The 15,692-nt window shown below is 40.0% G+C and overlaps 1 protein-coding gene across 4 annotated transcripts in view; it reads right to left on the minus strand.

Annotated features, from left to right (window-relative positions):
• Positions 1 to 15,692, minus strand: part of Hycc2 (hyccin PI4KA lipid kinase complex subunit 2) — a 65,608-nt gene that overhangs the window by 39,383 nt on the left and 10,533 nt on the right. For 3 of the 4 annotated variants that reach the window (XM_029474959.2, XM_021166094.3, XM_029474949.2), the window contains exon 2: positions 5,413 to 5,504. The gene's annotated coding sequence lies outside the window, so the exon portion shown is untranslated. Of the gene's footprint in view, positions 1 to 5,323; positions 5,505 to 15,692 lie in introns of those variants that run through there. The other variant, XM_029474951.2, reaches the window with a different exon arrangement.

The raw sequence follows: 15,692 nt of genomic DNA on the forward strand, positions 1-15,692 counted from the left end.
TATATATATGTATATATATATATATATATATATATATATATATATATATATATATAAGCTAAATGGAGACTTCAAGCAAGCACTCCTCTGTGGGCTTCTGCTTCAAGCTCCTTCCTTGAATTCCTACCTTGTTTTCCTCAGTGGTGGAACTGTAAAGTGTACGATGAAGAAAACCTTTCTTTTCCAAGTTGGTTTTAATCATGGTGTTTATTAATGTAATTCAAAATAAACAAGAACAGCCTCACTCAAACCATGTTTCAGTAATGACATATAAAAGAGGGGCAGAGGCCATCCAGGCAATGACACGGGTCTCAACCTGAACCAGTCATTGCATGACCACTCCCGCAAGTTCTACACCACCATCAGCCCAGCACATCTTACGGGTGGGATGGATTGTGTAGGTTGAAGGTTTTGTGGCTGGTTTGATGCCCCAGTCAGACTGCTGGGAGCCTTGCTTGGTTATGGAAAATAGCCAGTTTGCCTCTATTACCAGGGGATTTTTTTTTTCAATTTTTTATTAGATATTTTCTTCATTTACATTTCAAATGCTATCCCAAAAGTCCCCTATACCCTCCTCCCCCCTGCCCTGCTCCCCTACCCACTCACTCCCACTTCTTGGCCCTGGCGTTCTACTGTACTGGGGCATATAAAGTTTGCAAGACCAAGGGGCCTCTCTTCCCAATGATGGCCAACTAGTCCATCTTTCGATACATATGCAGCTAGAGTCAAGAGCTCCTGGGTTCTGGTTAGTACATCATGTTGTTCCAACAATAGGGTTGTAGATCCCTTTAGCTCCTTGGGTACTTTCTCTAGCTCCTCCATTGGGGGCCCTGTGTTCCATCCTATAGCTGACTGTGAGCATCCACTTTTGTATTTCCCAGGCACTGGCATAGCCTCACTTGAGACAGCTATATCAGGGTCCTTTCCGTAAAATCTTGCTGGCATATGCAATAGTGTCTGCGTTTGGTGGCTGATTATGGATGGATCCCTGGGTGGGGCAGTCTCTGGATGGTCCATCCTTTCGTCTCAGCTCCAAACTTTGTCTCTGTAACTCCTTCCATGGGTATTTTGTTCCCTATTCTAAGGAGGAATGAAGTATCCACGTTGGTCTTCCTTCTTCTTGATTTTCTTGTGTTTTGCAAATTGTATCTTGGGTATTCTAAGTTTCTGGACTAATATCCACTTATCAGTGAGTGCATATCAAGTGAATTCTTTTGTGATTGGGTTACCTCACTCAGGATGATATCCTCCAGATACATCCATTTGACCAGGGGACTTCTAGAGAGTCACTCTCATAGAGTCTGGGAGTTCCAACTGCAGTAAGTTCCTACATCTCACCCCCAATGCTAGCATTCTCTCTTAGTACTCTCTTTCTCTGTTCCCCATTCCCCACCCTCTCCCACTCCACCCAAAAAAATCTTTAATTTCCCCTTCCCAGGGAGATTCATGGGTCTGCTCTTGAACCCTCCAGAGACAAGACATATCCAAAGATCCAGGATAGAACCAAAAAAGGGGGGCAGGGGCAGGGGGCAATGAAATGATTCCTAATGATATTTTGCTATACTCATAGACTGGAGCCAAGCCAAACTGTCATTAGAGAAACATCATCCAGCAAATGATAGGAGTAGATGCAGAGACCCAGAGTCAAACATTAGGTGGGACCTAGAAAACACAGGAGAGCGGGAAGGGTTGTAGGAACCAGAGGGGTGGAGGACACCCCTGAAGAACATGGCCTCACAGAATCAACTAAGCAGTGCTCATAAGGGCTCACAGAGACTGAATTGACAAACATGGACCCTGTATGGGTCTGAGCTTGGGCCTCTGCATATTTGTTATGGTTGTGTAGCTTGTTTTGTGGACTCCTACAGGAGTAGGGGTTATCTCTGACTCTTGCCTGAGCTTGAGACAACTTTATTCCTCCTGGGTTGCCTTAGCCAGCTGTGATGTGAAGGTTTGTGCCTACTCTCCTGGGAGGCCTACTTTTTTGTTTTGTTTTGAAGGGAAATGGAGGAGGAGAGGATCTGGAAGAGGGGAGGTGGAGGGAGGGACTGGGAGAAATGGAGAGAGGGAAAATTTTGGAGATGTAATATATAAGAGAAGAATAAAAAATGGGGCAGAGGCTAAGAAAGGAGTGAATTAGATACAAATATTTATAAACATGTGTATACATGTCTCTTTGTGAATATGTGCAGTGAGTATAAGTACCTGCAGAGGCCACAAGGGGGCATCAGATTCCCTTGAACTAGAGTTACAGGTAGTTCTGAGCCACACCAGATGTGGGTGTTAGGAATCAGACTCAGCACGCCTTTAATCCCAGCACTCCGGAGGCAGAGGCAGGCAGATTTCTGAGTTTGAGGCCAGCCTGGTCTACAAATCTACAAAGTGAGTTCCAGGACAGCCAGGGCTATACAGAGAAACCCTGTCTCGAAAAACCAAAAAAAAAAAAAAAAAAAAGGAATCAGACTCAGGTCCTCTGCAAGAGCAGTATGCACTCTTAACCACTGAGCTATCTCTTCAGCCCCTTGCACTGGAAATAAAATGCAACTGACCTTAAGCTGATAGCCATTTTAGTAATCTGTACACAAACTTAATTATATTATTTTATCTACTTTGTTACAGCTTGAAATGTCTTATGACAATAAAAACTAAATATTTGAATATGCAAATCCTGGTATAAGAGATATAAAACAAGGGTCTTACATTTATTCACTTACTTATGTTTGTAGGTAGGCTATGGAGAGTAGAGTGTACATGTATCGACTGCTCTGAGATCTAAGCAAAACTATGAGTCCTTACTTCAGAAAAAGGAAACTAGGGCTAGGGGTGTGGCTCAGTTGGTAGAATGCCTGCCTAGTTTGTTCCCAGCATACAATGGGTTAAAGAGAATTTTGGTCTATAAAATATGTGTTTTTGGAAGCGTTGTTTCTCTGTCATCTCAAACTCCTTGTTTATAAAATGAGGACAATAGAAATATCTATGACAAAAGTTTTTTAGTTTTTGTCTGTGTTGGTTTTTTGAGACAAAGGCTCACTGGGAAGCCCTAGCCGGCTTGAAACTCGAAACTCAGTGTGTAGACCAGGCTGATCTCTAACTCATGGCGATCCTCCTGCCTCTGCTTCTACAGTGCTAGGGTGAAAGTCATATGCCGCATACCTAGCTGACAAGAGAGGTTTATTTATTTATTTATTTATTTATTTAAAGAACAAATAGCTCAGGGCTGGAGTGATGGCTCAGCAGGTAAGAGCACTGACTGTTCTTCCAAAGGTCATGAGTTCAAATCCCAGCAACCACATGGGGGCCTCACAACCATCCGTAATGAGATCTGATGCCCTCTTCTGGGGTGTCTGAAGACAGCTACAGTCTACTTATATATAATAATAAATAAACCTTAAAAAAAAAAAAGAGCAAATATCACACAAAGTCTTAAAATAGCAATTGGCATATATCCTTCACATTAGCTGTTATTACTAGTAGTAGTTCTAAAATAATAATAATGTAATTATTTAGGTGTTTGAAAATTCAAGATGCATTTTTTTTAAAGATTTATTTATTTATTATATGTAAGTACACTGTAGCTGTCTTCAGACACTCCAGAAGAGGGTGTCAGATCTTGTTACATATGGTTGTGAGCCACCATGTGGTTGCTGGGATTTGAACTCTGGACCTTCGGAAGAGCAGTCGGGTGCTCTTACCCACTGAGCCATCTCATCAGCCCCTCGAGACGCATTTTTATTGTAGGGGAAATAATTGGTAATTATTATCTATATTAGAAATATTGTTGAATTATGTCTAAAACTTAGATTATGGCAGCTGTTATTGTGTGTGTATAAGGGGAGCTGAAGGAGAAAAACAGTCTCCAAACAAAGGAGATTCTCTGACTTTTCTAGGCTGTGAAGGGAAGGCCAGAAGTTTTAGTGTAATTTAAACTGGCATAGCCTATGTGCCAAGAAGCCAAGTACTGGGTAAATTTACCTTCTAACTTCCGTGTGTGTGTGTGGGGGGGGGGGGGGTGGGCCGGCGCTGAGCTTACTTATCTCCTCCCTTGCTTCCCAAGACCTACACCCTCTAGACTCCATAGCATGGTGCCTGTAAGCTATAAGGAGCCATGGCTGGATTTTTGAGAGACATGAGACAGAGGGGTCTGTGATCTAACAGAATGTACTTTGGGTAGCATTAGTATCCTAACAAGTCTTTACTGATAACATCACTTCATGAGGCAATCTATCCTGTACTTCAAATTCATCTCTAGTATTTTCTCTAATGCTGGAGAGCCTAATGTTGGTTATCTCGCTCTCCTAATGTGGACTCATACAGTTATAGACTCTTTAGGACACCATCCCAGCCAAATTCATTACTCCTCATGGGGCAGGGGAGATAGTAAAGGAATGCATACATATACAACCATAGTGTCAGACCTCAATTAGGTTGAAAAGTCTGTGACATGTGGTTGTACGTTCTATGATGGTGAATTTATATAATGTCTACTCCTTAGCTGGTATGGGTATAAGGCTGATGGCACTGAGCCCCCTTCCCCTTAGCCATTCTGGAGACTTCATAAAACATACCAGTTTTTTGTCAGGATGCTGGATCTGGTCGTCAGACTCCATGTAACAGGAGCACTGCCTTTGCAAGTTTTCTTGCTCTTTGCCCCTATTTTGAACTTTGTTAGTATAAGGCTTTCATTAACATGGCCCTATCAGCCATTTCTGAATTCTAACCAACTGTTTTCCTGGGTAGATTCAACTCAGTGATTCTGCTTACTCCCCATTCTCCTCTTGACCTGCCCTGGCATGTGTTTTCTATGAAAACAGTGGGAGTGTCGGGGTGTGCCAAGACCTTGCGCTAAAGCAAAATAGAATTGGGAAGGAGCATTTATATGGGGTCTCTTTCTCTTCTAGTCCCTCTTGCTAAGGATGACCTTGAATTGAACTCCTCATCATCCTGTTTCTACCTCCTAGGTAGTAGGATTACAGGCATAAAACAATACCTGGCTTTGACTTTGCATATTTGTACATTATTAATAAACATTAGAAAGAGCAGTTTATTTGCCATATCTCAAATAATCAGAATCTACAAGTGATTATTTTCCTGTATCAGACAGAACAGAAAGAGAACACCGTTGTCAGTCACAAAAGTTGCTTTGGCCAACAGTTATCCAGATGTACCCCGATATCACAATCATGCTGAATAAATGAACTAAATCAAAGTAAAATTCAGATAACATATTTCTTAAATGCAATTATTAAAATAATTCAAACTGAATTCAAAGACAGAAAGAGGTGATCACATAAGATAAAACTGTTTAATAAATAAAGCTACTTACCAAAGACTACCAAAAATTCTTAACATGTTTAATCATATGGGAAATGTATTCTTCATCTTTTTTTTTTTAAGTTAAGGTCATAATTTTACCTGTCTTAGTTTTCTAAAGGAGGAGGTGGCACAGGAATGCGGCAGAGTTCAAGTGTGGAATTCATTTGTTGAGAGTTAAATATTCTCCAACTCTATAAAAAATTTAAAAAAACCAAATAGTAAGAAAATATTCTCAAAAACAGACACACAAAAAAATTTAAGTGGCAAATTCATAAAACAGTTCTTTTGTGTGTGTGTGTGCGCGCGCGCAGTATGTGTGGGTGTGTGCAAGAGCTGATGGTGCATGTGTGCGTATGTGTAAGGCTGCACACACCTGCAAACAATCATGTGGAAAACATTGAGCAGCATCCACCTCTATTGCTCCCTGCCTGATCCCCATCACATGGTACTGAATATGGAGCTCTACCATTTTTGGGCTAGGCTGGAGCAAGTCCCAGAGATCTACCCATCTCTATATCATGCCCCCAGCACTGGGGTTACAGACACAGGCAGAAACACCTGGCTTTTTACATTCAACTCAGGTCCTTGACACTTGGTCAGTAAGCACATTTACTTACTCACTGTAGCTCATCTAACATTAAAGAATAATTATAGACCCTAAAACATTCTATAATAACTAGTGTACTTGTGTATCTTCACCATATCTAAGAAAAAAAAATTGGGAGATGAAAGCCTCAATTTTAGCTTCAAGTATCTATTAATTATCTTTAAGACACTAGGTAGATTATATAATTTGCAGGAGATTCAGCTGAAAAAGAATTTATAAAGTTAAATCTTTTCCATATAAAAAACTACTGACTTTAAGTTTTGAAACATATAGTGATGCATTCTTTCTCTCACAAGAGTTTTCTTTAGGCCTCCACAGCCTCACCTACCCACCCATTTCCCACTCCTAAACTAAATAATTAAGTAACAAATGGAAAAGAGATTCTATAAACAGTCATGTTTACTTGTTTATAACAAAGATAATAGTGCAATGCACTTGGAAGAGTTTTAAATAAAAAGATGTTAGAGGTCAGTTGGCTATCTCTGTGGAAAACAATGTACTGTGATCCTTAACCTAACACTGTTCACAAAAGTAAATTCCAGACACCAGCAAGATGGTTCACTGGGTTAAAGCACTTGCTGCCAAGTCTAATGACTGGTGTTTGATCCTGGAAACTCTCAAGGCATAGGGTAAGAACTGACTCACAAAAGCTGTGCTCAGACCTATCCATGCATGTATGTTTGCATGAACATCTCCTGACTCCCACCTCTAATTAAATGTTTAAAAAGAAGAAAATTCCAATTAGAATGCAGATCTAAATATGTGGGGCATGTACAGCAAAATATTTGTGTAAATAACCAAATTTAAATTCTATCCTCTCCTTCCTTTTTTTTTTTTTTAAAGACAGGATCTTACTATGTAAACAAGGTGGCCTTGAACTTATAACCTTCCTTGCCTCAAACTTCCCAAGTGCTGAAATTACAGATATGCACAATCAAGCCCAACTTGGGCAAACATTTTTTTAAATAAGCAAAAAGCATTTACCATGGCAACTGGACTCTTTTAAATCTGCACACACACACCCCAACAAAGAAAAAGAAAAAGAAAAAGAAAAGGAAAGGAAAGATCAACCCAAAAACCTTCAACTCAACATCTGTCTACCTACAAGAACTACAGGGATAAAGATGGAGCTGAGACTGAGGGAATGGCTAAACAATAATTGATCCAACTTGAGACCCATCCCATGAGAGAGAGTAACTAACGTTGCTCTGCTATGCTTGCAGACAGAAGCCTAGCAATAACTGTACTCTGAGAGGTTTCATTCAGCAGCGGATAGAAAAGGATGCAGAGACCCACAACCAAACGTTGCTGCTGGAGGGGTCAAGGACACCACAAGAAGACCTACAGAATTAGCTAATCTGGGCCCGTGACTCTCAGAGACTTAACCATGAACCAAGGAGCAATGCAGGGGCTGGACCTAGGCCTCCCTCACATTTGTAACAGATGTGCAGCTTGGTCTCCATGTGAGTCCTTTAACAACTGGATTGAGAGCTGTTTCTGTCTCTGTCCCCTGCCACTGGATCCCCTTCCCCTACTGGGACTGCCTAGTTGGGCCTCCAGTGAGAGAGGAGGTACATAGTCCTGCTAGGAGAAGATGTCCCAGGGTGGGAATGGTACCAAGGCGGGGGCTTCCCCTTCTCTGGGGAAGAAGAAGGGGAAGGGATAATTGCAGGAGGAATTTTTAAGGGTGAAAATGGGGAGGTGGGGGAGAGGGCACTGTGATGAGATGTAATATGAATTAAAAATATTATGAAAAAAGAAGATTATGGTCCAGATTGTTGAGTTCACATTCCTGAGTTGGCAGAATTAATATTATGAAAATGTTTATACTACTTAATTTATAGAATCAATGAAATAGCTATCAAAATTTCTATGTCCTATTTCATCGTTTAAGAGAAAACACAAGAATTCATATGGAACCAAGAACATTACTGACAGTGTTATAAAACCCAACCTCAAATCCTACTATAGAGCTACAATGATAAAGAAAACTGGTACTGACATAAGAATAGACAAGTAGACCGAAACTAGAATAGAAGACCTGGAAATAAAACAGCAAAGCTAAATCCAGTTAATTTTTGACAAAGAAGGTAAAATTATACTCTTGAAAAAAAGAACCTATTCAACAAATGGTGCTGATAAAACTGGATTTATACCTACAGAAGATAAAATTAGATTTGTATAATTCACTTTGTACACAAATCAATTAAAAATTGGTCAGAGATCTTAATTTAAGACCAGAAACACTGGAACTTTTGAAGAAAACATGGAGATACCCTTCAAGATACTGGGTTAGCTAGGAGTTTTCAAAAGAACACCAACCATACAGGAACTAACTAACCCCGAGTATCAACAGATGGGACTGCTCAACAATAAAAGGTTCCTCCATAGCAAAGAACGCAATCAGCAGAGTTAACAGACAGCCCACGCAATGGGGGGAAATCTTCCCCAGCTACACTTCAGCAAGGCGCTGACAGCCAGAACTTACAAAGAATTACAGATATTGAGCACCATGGGGGAAAAAAACCCTGCCAATCAACAAATGGGTAACTTAACTGAATAGTTTTTTAAAAAAATACAAATGTCCAACAACTATTTTTAAAAAGTATTCAATATCCCTAGCCATCAGGGAAATGCAAATTAAACTACACTGAGACAGCCCCTCATCCCAGCTGCCATCAATGAACTTGATAGCACTTACTGCAGTGGAGGTGCAAACTAACACAGCCATTGTGGAAATCAGTTTGCATATTTCTCAAAAAATTCAAAATAGAACTACCACATGATCCAGCTCTCTCATTCCTAGGCATATACCCAGAGAATGCCATAATCTCCCATGGAGATACTGGCACTCCCAAATTTGCTGGTTCATTTACTATAGCAAAGAATTTAAATCAACCTATTTACCCATCAACAAACAAATGAATAAATGTAAAATCTGGAAAAATATATGAGTACAATTCAGCTCTAAAAAAAGATAAAAGTTTAAAAATTTGCAGAAAAATTGACAGGCTTACAATATTTAAAGAAAGTGTGATGGTTTGTATATGCTTGTCCCAGGGAGTGGCACTATTAGAAGGTGTGGCCCTGTTGGAGTAGGTGTGGCGTTGATGGAGTAAGTGTGTCACTGTGGGTGTGGGCTTTAAGACCCCCATCCTAACTTCCTGGAAGTCAGTATTCTGCTAGCAGCCTTCAGATGAAGGTGTGGAACTCTCAGCTTCTCCTGCATGCAACATGCCTGCCTGGATGCTGCCATGTTCCTGCCTTAATGATGATGGACTGAGCCTCTGAACCTGTAAGTTAGCCCCAATTAAATGTTGTCCTTATAAGAGTTGCCTTGGTCATGCTGTCTGTTCACAGCAGTAAAACCCTAATGAAGACAGCAAGGTCACACAATCTCTAGAAAAAACAAACAAACCAAAAAACATAAAACAAACACTCTAGAGAAATGCAGAGGATCCATCGCTAATGGCCACAACAAAACTAGTTAGTACTTAGGGTATGTTAAGAAACTACCAGAATCCAGAAAAAGAACTACCAAATTATTAGAGTTAGGAGTGTTCATAACTCACATTGCCTTTAAAAGTGCTCCTTTCCACCAATCAGATTAAAGATTGGTTAAAGACTACAGACTCCATCCTAAGTATGGAGTAGTAGTAGGAAGGAGAGAGCAGTAAAAAGAGAGGTGAGGAAAGGACAGTTTTACTAAGACAGTGGTGCAGAGACAGGTAGTAGAGGGAGAACAAGCTAGACACAGGCAAAGACAGAATAGGCCAGAGAATGAGAAGAAGCCAGAAGATCAGAACAGATTGCCGAAATTAGTATGAGCCAAGCAGAGAAACTGAGGGAAAAAAAAAGAGAAACCAGATTGAATCCATCAGCATGGAGAGGAGTTCTGAGCCAGAACCGCTGAGCTGACCAGCCAGAGTTCAGAAAGAGCTAAAAAGGGTGAGTTTATCCAGCAGTAAATTTCACAGGCTGAAACCATTCTAGGCCTAGATAAGATTGTACAGGGGCTAGAAGCTTCCAAGATGACAGCTAGAGCAGGAGAATAAAAGTTATTTTTACAATTATTTACTACCTATTTTGTCCCACTAGAATATAAGCACAAGCTACATGTGGGAAGAAGTATTTACTCACCATTATATCCACAATGTCTACAGAGAGTAATAGTCATTTTGTATACAAGCAAGGAAAGAAAAGATTATGTAAATGGTACTGAGGCAAGAAATAGGGCAGAATAAGGTCCAGTAAAACCTCAGTCAAAGGCTGAGATTAGTACATCAAAGACACCAGTCAAGAGAGGAAGATGGAAAGCTCCCCAACCAAGACTGCCAGATAACAGATAAAAAGCTAAACAAGCCTATTATCATGCAAATGCAAGAAAAAGTGGGTGCTCTGCAAACAGCTAAGGAAGGGTCACAGTCCTCTTACTACAGAGTTTCTAATCTAACGTCAGCCCGATGTCTGGATTACTATCAATCTACACACCCCGACCTATTCCTTGTTCTAGAATACATGAACATGGAAATCATAGGTGATGGTGGTGAGAACAACAGAGCAATGCTTCAAAGACCTGGCCTCCATAAAAGCAATGAAGTGTTAGAAACATTGTCAGACTAAGGTTTTTCACAATTGTGGAAATTAATCAAAGGCCTAAGGCAAACTTTGAAGTATATATTCTAAAAGAGTAGCTGTGGAGATGGCTAGGGCGCTTGCCATGCAAGTCTGAAGGCTGCAGTTCACAGTCAGAATCTGCAAACTCAAATAGAGTAAATAGAAGTGTGTTTATAATCTTAACATTCCTAAAAGGAGATAGATGGGTGTTGGAGACAAGAAAGTCCCAGGAAACTAAAGGGCCAGCTTGAATAGAAACTATCAACAGCAAGAGACCCTGCTTCAAATAAGGGAGAAGGTTAAGGACCAATAGTCTCACAAATCGTACACGTTATATACACATATACCATATCCATATCACACATGGGGGTGTGAATCTTAGTCAAAACCAGAGAGCTAGGTGGAATTTATATGTACCCCATCTGCCTTTACCATAATAGCTCTGAAATCAAAACAGCCACAATTACAGTGAAAACCACAGGGGGCAGCCACTGAAGGACACATGGGGTTAAAGTGTCTTTAAGGCTTCATTCCCAGAAAATGTAATCAGCTGGCAATTTTCTGGAAGATCCCACCTACAAAGCTATCATTGCCTAGTACTGAGCTGGAGTGTAGCCAATGTCAAAAGCCATCTTCTAGAGGCAGTTGTTGAAAATGGGAACTTTTTTTCCCCTTAGAAACATCATGGCTCCTTAAGTACTGAGAAAACAAATGGAACAAATGTTTTGACAAACAAAAAGATTAAAAAGAAAATCTAGAGACCAAGCTGTGTTTAGAAGATTGAGGCAGGAGAATCAAGAGTTCAAGGTCATTCTCAGGGATGAGAGACCCTAGCTCAATGAAACAGAGAAGAATCCTAGAGATAAGATGGCCACAGGAATTCCCAAGAATCTAGAAGGTAATATCCAATTCTGAAGGACCTATATAAACATGCCAAGTATATTGTATATTTAAGTAATATAGACACAGAAATAATCAAAGTGTAAAAAATGAATGCCAAGAAAATATGCTGAATTTCAGAATAAATATTTGAACAATAAACAAACATTTAAAGAAGCTGGTATTCAAAGAATGGAATCAAAAAAGGTAATCTCTCGATTTAATACCATTTTAACCTCTATAAAAATTCCCATTCTTATTTAGTTAACAGACACAATTCAAAACAAGCTTTTAAGGTCAAAATATGTAAGCTAAATTGATATTTTCCCTTTTGTGTTTTTCTCTCCATTTTTATTGCAGTATATCAAAATTTACTCCCTTATCTAAGGGTACAGTTAGGTGATGTTAACATGCATTCATAAGGTTGTATAATCACCACCATCTATCCTCATAGTCTTTTCATTTTGTGAAACTTCAATTCTATACCCACTAAACAATATTCCCATGTTGTCTCTGGCCTCACTCATTCCCTAGTAGCCACCATTCTATTGTGTGTCTACTTGGTTTTTGAGCACTCTAAGTACAAGAAGAACCAGTATTCTGTGTGACCAGTTAATGTCTCAATATAAAAGCTTCAAAATTAATACCTGTTATAGAATACTGCAAAATGTCCTTCCTTGTTAAGGCTAGATAATATTCCAGTGCATGTATAGGACATTTTATATCTTGCTAATCAATTCATCTGTTAATGGGTACTTGAATTGCTTCCAAGTTTTAGGTATTGTGAATGATGTCGCTATGAACATGAGTATATAAATATTTTAAGACCCTGCCCTTAATTACTTTGGTATTATACATAATGCAATCTCTAAACGAGAAAGCAGGAAACTTTAATGGAGCATGTGGGTGCTGGGATTGAACCTAGTCCTCTGGAAGAGCAGTCAGTGCTCCTAACCCTGAGCTATCCCTCTAGCCTCTAAGGCTTTATATATGCTCAGCCTAAATTTTCTCCTTACAGATTTGTACATTAGCCTGATGGTGGCGGTGGTCTTTAATCCCAGCACTCTGGAGGCAGAGGCTAATGGATATCTGTGAATTTGAGGCCAGCCTGGTATACATAGTTAGTTCTAGGGCAGCCAGGGCTACACAGAGAAACCCTGTTTCAAATAACCAAGGGAAAAAATTGTGTATTATTATAGGGCTTATTTTTATATTTAGTATTTTATGTATGTTTATATATATTTATACATTTAGTTTAATATCTTATAACATGTGCTATACTGGTGTCTTAATTAGGGCTACTATTGTTATAATGAAACACTATGACCAAAGGTTGGGGAGGAAAGGGTTTGTTTGGCTTATGCTTTATATATCACTCTTCATCACTAAAGGAAGGCAAGACAGGAACTCAAACAAGGTAGGAACCTAGAGGCAGGAGCTGATGCAGAAACCAAGGATGGTGCTGTTTACTGGCTTGCTCCCCATGGCTTACTCAGCCTACTTATAACCCCAGGACTACTTGTTGAGGGGTGGCCCCACCCATAATGGGGCAGGCCCTCCTACATCAATCATTAATTTTAAAAAATGCCCTACAGGTTTACCTACAGTCCAGTCTCTCCCCCTCCCCCCCAGACAGGGTTTCTCTGTGTAGCTCTAGCTGTCCTGGAACTCACTCAGTAGACCAGGCTGGCCTCGAACTCAGAAATTTGCCTGCCTCTGCCTCCCAAGTGCTGGGATTAAAGGCATGCACCACCACGCCCGGCCCTATGGAGGCATTTTCTTAATTGAGGGTCACTCCTCACCATGACTCTAGCTTATGTGAAGCTGACATAAAACTAGCCAGCACACCGGTGCTATTTCAGACATTTTACATAATCTACCTATTACCCCAATTTTACAGACAAGGAAACAAGCACTGAGAGATTCAATTGTTTTCCCAAAGTCACATAATTAGTAAATAGTAAAGCCAACAAATTAGCTTGACTCTAAGAACTGTTCTTCCTCCGGAGACAGGGTCTTGCACTATCTAGTTTAAGCTGGTCTCAAACTTGCAATTCTGCTTTAAAGGTAATTAAATTACAGCCACACCTGGCAAGACTACCCAAACTTTGAAGATCTCATCCATAGAATATCACACATGTTGATTATGCTGAGAACATCATGTTTATTCCACTTCGTCAGCAAGGTCCTTTAGTAAAAGTTACATTTATGACACATATTAGAATAACTGTATGAAAATTTAGCAGTTTTCCATATTAATGATACTCTTGGAGTATACCAAAATATGCCCTTCAAATGAATGGCTCAACTAGCCTTTAACACTGAGAAAGAAGCTGTTCTGGTTAGTCGTAATTAATTGTCAATTTGACTGGATTTAGAATCACTATGGAAACACACCTTTGCATGTGTCTTTTGAGAGTATTTCCAGAAAGGTTTAACTGAAAAGGGAAGAATCCCTGAATGTGGGAGGTACCCTGAGCTGGGGTTCTGGACTGAAGTGAGGGCAATGAGCTGACCAGCATTTTCTCTTTTTGTTGGGAGTGAAATGTGACCAGCTGCATGACATTCCTGCTGCCAAGATCTGCCCACCATGTCGGACTCTGCCTTAAACCATGAGCCAAAATAAACCCTTCCTTCCTTCTCTTGTTCTTGTCAGGCATTTTGTCACAATAATGAAAAAAAAAATACACAAGTTATCTGAAAGGCTATCTTAAATTCTAGAATTAATATTAATCATGTTAGAATGTTGCTTTGTCACATTCCCACATAACCCAGAAGGCTGTTAGTTTTAAAAGAGGCCCAAGACAAGAACAAGCAACAAATCAAGATGGCAGTACAACTATGTTATCATTTGGCCTTTAAATGCAGCAAACTTAATGGTATTCAAACATCTATGACAGATAAGGTAGTTAGATAAAGCTACCAGTAGGCCCCTATAGAGAAGTCACAACATGAGACTATAGGTTAAGAACTCCACATAAAGCAAGGGTTCTCAGCCTTGGCAGAGCCTGCATTTTGGTCATCTCTGACACTGTGAGAGACTGTTCCATGCATACAAGGTAGGATGTTTGGAGCATCCCAAGCCACTACTCACTAGAGGCCACTCACATTTTCTCTAAATTTGACAAAATATCTCCAAATACCATCAAATATCCCCTTGGGAGCAAAACTGCCCGAGCTGAGAACCACTACGGTAAAGAAAGGAACTATGCCTCATGAGGATGATCATTCTCCTTTCAAGAAAAAACAGCCTCATGCCTGGCTTTTGGACCCTGTAGGAAAGTAAGCTCCCAACGTGACCAACTGAGTGTCTGCTCCACCAAGCCACAAGGTTGATGTGCCTGCAGCATTTCCTCATTAATGGAAATGACAGACACACATTGGTTCTTTTCTCCTCTTCAGTGCACAAAAGAGGACTTGATTTCTCTATTTTCCAGTTAGATGTGAATTGATGACTTGTTTTAATCAAAAGGTAAAAACAACTTTATAAAGGCATTTCACTGCCAGAAAGCAATATTTAGCATATCAGTCCCTTGCTGTTCTGATAACCAACAGAGTCAAGAGGATGCACTGCTGACCCAACAAGTGAAGACAGCTAGCTGCCTGTAACCACCCAAGCCTGCAGCAGATTTCACAAAGCAATAAATACACCTTTTTCTTTAAAATCAATCAATCAAACAACCAATCAAACCAAAGCTATTATTTGAAGATTGTTTGTTACTGTGACATTATCAGGTAACCCTGACTACAGCAGTTATACAACAAAATTACAGCAAAACACAAGAGAAAACAAATCGCTCTAGAATCTATGGCTTTTTACTGATACTACATGTCACCCCACCTTATTCTATGGCCTTGTAAACTTCCCTACTTTGGTTTGTGTGTGGTTTCATAAAATAAAATGGAATTACTACAACAAAGTAGCCGACTAGGAAGAAGAAAAGGAAATAGCCCCCAGCAGGCTCAGCTTCACATGATATATAAAGATATAAAAAGAAAGAAGTGAAAAAGAGAGGTGACCAGGGATATGGATATAAAGCCATTTTGGCTAAATGGTTTTTTTAATTAATACTTCCCTTCCTTACTAGGCTTATGAACAAATGGCCCCATTAGCAGGGCTAGGATATAAATTAAACAATCCTTTAAAAACAAAACGAGGGGGCTGGTGAGATGGCTCAGCGGGTAAGAGCACTGACTGCTCTTCCGAAGGTCCTGAGTTCAAATCCCAGCAACCACATGGTGGGTCACAACCATCCATAATGAGATCTGATGCCCT

Source organism: Mus caroli, unplaced genomic scaffold (genome assembly GCF_978045245.1).
Source record: "Mus caroli unplaced genomic scaffold, Mus_caroli_1 scaffold_1, whole genome shotgun sequence".
Classification (NCBI taxonomy): domain Eukaryota; kingdom Metazoa; phylum Chordata; class Mammalia; order Rodentia; family Muridae; genus Mus; species Mus caroli.